The sequence below is a fragment of the Cricetulus griseus genome (assembly GCF_003668045.3).
Source record: "Cricetulus griseus strain 17A/GY chromosome 1 unlocalized genomic scaffold, alternate assembly CriGri-PICRH-1.0 chr1_0, whole genome shotgun sequence".
NCBI lineage: Eukaryota > Metazoa > Chordata > Mammalia > Rodentia > Cricetidae > Cricetulus > Cricetulus griseus.
The window spans coordinates 254172065-254178293 of record NW_023276806.1 but is presented as its reverse complement, the minus strand read 5'-3'; positions in this window follow the sequence as shown (position 1 = coordinate 254178293).

The window sequence follows — 6229 nt, the reverse complement described above, 5'->3', positions numbered from 1 at the left end:
AGTGGGCTGGGATCTCCAGTATCAAGCAGCAATCAAGAAAATGACCAGCAGACAGGCCCATAGGCCATCTGATAGTGAAAATTTCTCAGTTGAGACACCCTCTTCCTAAGTTTATGCCTGTGTCAAATAGACAAAAACAAAGGTATGATAGCTGGTGTTTCATTACACAAAACTGATAAAAGCCTAGTCACTTTTTCTTATGTGTTCTACACGAATTACCACAATAGAGAAAGACAGCTTTTCTTTCTAGCCAGTCTGGATGCTTTTCATTTCATTTCCGGTTCCACTGCTGCAGCTGGGACCTGCAAGAAATATTACATAGAAAGGGAGAGTACAGGTCTCCTTAGTTCTTCTCATGGAAGAAGAGTACAAAACATGGGGTGTTTTCAAAACAGTTGATTAGGACACAAAAGTAGCCTTCCATCACTAGTCTGCTGAGCCCTTATCAACACTTTGAACACTTGATGATCATGGGGGTTTTATTTTATTTTGTTTTGCTTTTTGATACTGGGTTTCAGGAATCCCAGGCTTGCCTCCAACTTTCTATGTAACCAGGAATGATCTTGGACTTCTGATTATTCCCCTCTATACCCTGAGTACTGGGATTAACCACCATGCCCAGTTTATGTGATGCAAGAGGTCAAACCCAAGGTCTCGTGAGTCCTAGGAAAGCACTCTACCAACTGAGCTACACCCACACGCCCTAACCCAGTCACACGATTCTGTTTTCATTGATTTACTCCTAGTAAGTTATGTGTATTAGTGGCTTTCATGCATATATAGATGCACACTGTGGAGGCAAGAAAAATGTATACAGTCCCCTGGAACTAGTTTCAGATGGTTGTCAGCTGCATATGGGTGCTGGGAACTGAGCCTATGTCCTGTGCAAGAGCAACAAATGCTCTTAACTGCTAATCATGTCTCCAGGCTCAAACACATGGTTTATTTCTTAACACAATAGCTTATACTGAGATGATTTGTAGAATGCTAAATTAACCTTAAATTTCTAGGGAAAAATTCCATTTGTGCATGATACATTTTTTCTTTTCATATTTTTTGTATTTGAGTTATAAAATTTTATTAAAATTTTGCATAAAATTACAAAGGATATTGGTCTTTATCTTCTTTTTTTAATTTTTTATTTGAATTAGAAACAAGATTACATATCAATTCCAGTTCCCTCTCCCTCCCTTCCTCCCCTGCCCCTCCCAACTAAGGGCATCCCATACCCTTTCTGCTCCCCAGGGAGGGTGAGGCCTTCCATAGGGGCGTCTTCCGAGTCTGCCATAGCCTTTGGGATAGGGCCTAGACCTATCTAGGCTCAGGGAGTATCCCTCTATGTGGGATGGGCTCCCAAAGTCCATTCCTATGCTAGGGATAAGTACTATCTACTACAAGGGTCCCCATAGATTTCTGAGGTCTCCTCACTGTTGCCCACATTAAGGGCATCTGGATCAGTCCCATGCTGGTTTCCAAGCTGTCAGTCTGGGGACCAAGAGCTCCCCCTTGTTAAGTTCAGCTCTTTCTGTGGGTTTCACCAGCCTGGTCTTGGCCCCTTTGCTCATCACTCCTCTTTCTCTGCAACTGGATTACAGTTCAGTTCAGTGTTTAGCTGTGAGTGTCTGCTTCTACTTCTGCTTCATCCACCAGCTACTGGATGAAGGCTATAGGATAGCATATAAGTCAGTCTTCAATCTCATTATCAGGGGAGGGCATTTAAGGTAGCCTCTCCTCTGTTGCTTAGATCGTTAGTTGGTGTCATCTTTGTAGATCTCCAGACATTTGACTAGTTCCTGATTTCTCTGTAAACCTAAAATGTCTCTCTCTATTATGGTATCTCTTACCTTGCTCTCTTCTATTCTTGCCCCAACTCAACCTTCCTGCTCCCTCCTGTCCTCCTCACCCCTCTTCTTCCCCCCTTCTCATTATCCAAGCTCCCTCTCTCCTCCTCCCATGCTCCCAATTTACACAGGAGAGCTTGTCCCTTTCCCCTTCTCTGGGGGACCATGTATGTCTCTCTTAGGGTCCTCCTTGTTTCTTAGCTTCTCTGGTGGTGTGGGTTGTAGACTGTTAATCCTTTGCTGTATGTCTAGAATCCATATTTGAGTGAGTACATACCATGTTTGTCTTTTTGTGACTGGGTTACCTCGCTCAAATGGTTTCTTCTAGTTCCATCCATTTGCCTGCAAATTTCAAGATTGTATTGTTTTTTTCCCCCCACTGAGTAGTACTCCATTGTGTAGATGTACCACATTTTCTCTATCCATTCTTTACAAGTGAACTTCTGAGTTGTCATTTGCCTTTCATTCATCCAGTGCCTTTGGACTCAGGAATTGAGGAGTAATGATCTATCAGAGGAGTCATGGTGCCTTGCTTTTTTGTCATGGTTGCATTTCTGTGTGTCCTTTGCACATCTCTTCATGTTTTACATGTGTGTCTTCTGATCTCAAAGACTCATCCCCAGTAGACCTCTACCAAATGAGCCCCAAGTTGAGCAAAGCAAAGTGCCCTGCATCCTTCTATGGGTCTCGCTCTAATCCCAGCACTAGAGAGGTATATAAGGAAGAAGCAAATGTCCTCATGTGAGATTCAGTTTCCAGTCATAAGGACAACACGATCTCCATTTCAGCCTTGGTAGAGGTAAGAGCAACTGGCTGGCTGCTTTGCTTCTGATCTTCGGCTTGAACGCAGTCTCTGGGTTTTTATCACTCATGTTACAACCATCTTCTTTATCCTTCAATATCTGGTTCCCTGAGATAAAGTTCCAATCCCTAGAAGCTGAACATTTACTTTCTGAAGAGACGAACCTATCACATATCCTTTCTGCTCCCCCTGGATGGTGAGGCTTTCCATAGGGTGTCATCAGAGTCTATCGTATCCTTTGGGGTAGGGCCTAGGCCCACCCCTGTGTGTCTTGGCTCAGGGAGTATTCCTCTATGTGGAATGAGCTCCCAAAGTCCACACCTATGCTAGGGATAAGTACTGAACTACTACAGGAGGTCCATAGATTTCCAAGGTTTCCTCAATGAAATCCATGTTCCTGGGGTCTGGATCAGTCCCAAGCTTGTATCCCAGCTATCAGTCGGGGAGCAAGAGTTCTCCAATGTTTAGGCCAGTTGTTTCTGTGGGTTTCACCAACCTGGTCTGGACCCCTTTGCTCTTCACTCATCCTTCTTTGCATCTGGATTCCAGTTCAGTTCAGTGATAAGTTGTAGGTGTTGGCTTCTTCTTCCACCAGTTGCTGGATGAGGGCTATCCGGTGGCATATAAATCAGTCATCAATCTCATTATCAGGGGAGGGCATTTAAGGTAGCTTCTCCTCTGTTGCTTAGATTGTTAGCTGGTGTCATCTTTGTAGATCTCCAGACATTTCCCTAGTGCCTGATTTCTCTGTAAACCTAAAATGTCTCCCTCTATTATGGTATCTCCATTCTTGTTATCTTCTATTCTTCCCCTGACTCAACCTTTCTGCTCCCTCATATCCTCTGCATCCCTCCTCTTCTTCCCTTCTCATTCTCCTAGCTCCCTAACTCCTCTTCCCATGTTCCCAATTTGCTCAGGGGATCTTGACCCTTTCCTCTTCTCCAGGGGACCATGTATGTCTCTCTTAAGGTCCTCCTTGTTTACTAGCTTCTCTGGCAGTGTGGATTGTAGGCTGGTAATCCTTTACTCCATGTCTAAAATCCACATATGAGTGAATACATACCATGTTTGTCTTTTTGTGACTGGGTTACCTCACTCAGAATGGTTTCTTCTAGTTCCATCCATTTTCCTGCAAATTTCAAGATTCCATTGTTTGTTTGTTTGTTTGTTTGTTTGTTTCCACTGAGTAGTACTCCACATTTGTGTAAATGTACCACATTTTCTCTATCCATTTTTCGGTTGAGGGGCATCTAGGCTGCTTCTAGTTCCTGGCTATTACAAATAGTGCTGCTATGAACATCGTTGAACAGATGTCCTTGTTGTATGAATGTGCTTCTTTTGGGTATATACCTAAGAGTGGAATTGCTGGATCTTGTGGTAGACTGATTCCCATTTTCCTGAGGAGTCGCCATATGGATTTCCAAAGTGGTGGTACAAGTTGGCACTCCCACAAACAGTGAAGAAGTGTTCACCTTTCTCCACATCCTCTCCAGTATAAACAGTCATTGGTGTTTTTGATTTTGGCCATTCTTACAGGAGTAAGATGGTATCTCAGAGTTGTTTTGAGTTGCATTTCCCTGATGGTTAAGGATGTTGAGCACTTTCTTATGTGCCTTTCAGCCATTTTAAATTCCTCTATTGAGAATTGTCTATTTAGTTCTGTACCCCACTTTTTAATTTGATTGGTGTTTTTGAGTTCTTTGTATATTTTGGAGATCAGCCCTCTGTCACATGAGGGGTTGGTGAATATATTTTCCCGGTCTGTGTACTGCCATTTTGTCTTGCTGACTGTGTCCTTTGCCTTACAGAAGCTTCTCAATTTCAGGAGGTTCCATTTATCAATTGTTGATCTCAGTGTCTGTGCTACTGGTGTAATATTCAGAAAGCAGTCTCCTGTACCAATTAATTCAAGGGTATTTCCCACTTTGTCTTCTAATAGGGTTAGTGTGGCTGGGTTTAAGTTGAGGTGTTTGATCCATTTTGACTTAAGTTTTGTGCAGGGCGATAGGCTTGGGTCTATCTGTAATCTTCTACATGTCCACATCCAGTTATGCCAGCACCATTTGTTGAAGATGTTTTCTTTGTTTCATTGCATAAATTTAGAGTGTTTGTCAAAAATCAGGTGTTCATAGGTGTGTGGGTTAATATCAGGGTTTTCAACTCTATTCCATTGGTCTACCTGTCTATTTTTGTGCCAATACCAAGCTGTTTTTAGGACTATAGCTCTGTAATAGAGCTTGAAGTCAGGGATAGTGATGCCTCAAGAAGTTCCTTTATTGTCTCCAAGCAGGGCCGCCGAACCGGAACTGGAACTGGAACCAGAACCGGAACCGGAAACAGCCCTTGGCCTACCTGGGCCAGTGGATGGAGACGGAACTGTTACTGGGGCCTCGGCCCTGGATCTGGCCGCCGAGTTCAGATCTGGTGAGCAGGTCCCTAGCGTCAGACGTCTCTCGGTCTTTATCTTCTGTAATAATGCCTTTGTCTGTTTTTAAAGTGTGTGTGTGTGTGTGTGTGTGTGTGTGTGTGTGTGTGTGTGTGTGTGTGTGTGTAGGCATATGTGTGCTATGGTGCACACGTTGAGAGTCAGAGGACAACATTCAGCCATCTGTCTTCTCTATCCACCTTGTTTTTATGCATGATCTCTTTTGCTGTTTCTGCCACTGTGCTGAACACTCTGGGCTAGCTGGCCCACAAGCTTCTGGGGGATTCTCCCTCTGCATCTCCCATGTCCCAGCTTGTCACTACCAAACCCGCCTTTTAACATAGGTTCTGGGGATGAAATTTAGCTCATCAATTGCATGGAAAGTACTTTTACCCACTGAGTTATCGTACAGGCTTTGTCTGGTTTTGGTAGCAGAAACATGCTTGTAATAATGCTAGGGCAGGGCCATGCTCCTCTGTGAACTTTGTGAAAACGTTGGCACTGAGTTGATTTAGATATTGAATAGACTTTTCTGTGGTTATATGGGTCTGCAGACTTCGTTTATTGAATGTTTCTTACTACTAGTTCCATTTCTTTCATATACATAGGACTACTTAGATTATCTATCTGTTCTTTAATAAGATTCCAGAAGTAGTATTTTTCAGTCATTACATATAAACCATCAAATTATTTGTCATGAAACTGTTCACAACATTCTCCTTGTTTTTTCCAATATATGTAGTGATCTGCTATTTAAGATTTATTTTTAATTATATCTGTGCATGTGTCTATGTATATGTGCACATGAGTACAGTGTCACAGAGGCCTTCAGTTCATCAGAGCCCCTGGAGCCAGGGTTTCAGGTGCTTGTGACATCACTTGGCTGCTGGAAGTTTAAATTCTTCTAGAAGAGCAGTATGTCCTCTTACCCACTAAGCCATCTTTCCAACAGCTCATTTCATTTTTCACAGGACATTAGAGACATCCTCTGTGGATCCTTTTAGATTGATACTTCCATGGCCTTTAGATTTGCTCAACATTATATCCTTTCTGCTAATAATGACACCCAGTGCATTTTCATATAAAACACTGCAGTTTTCATCTCTTGATATTCAACTTGGATCATAGATGAATCTCATATGTCTTGGTATCAACTTTCTT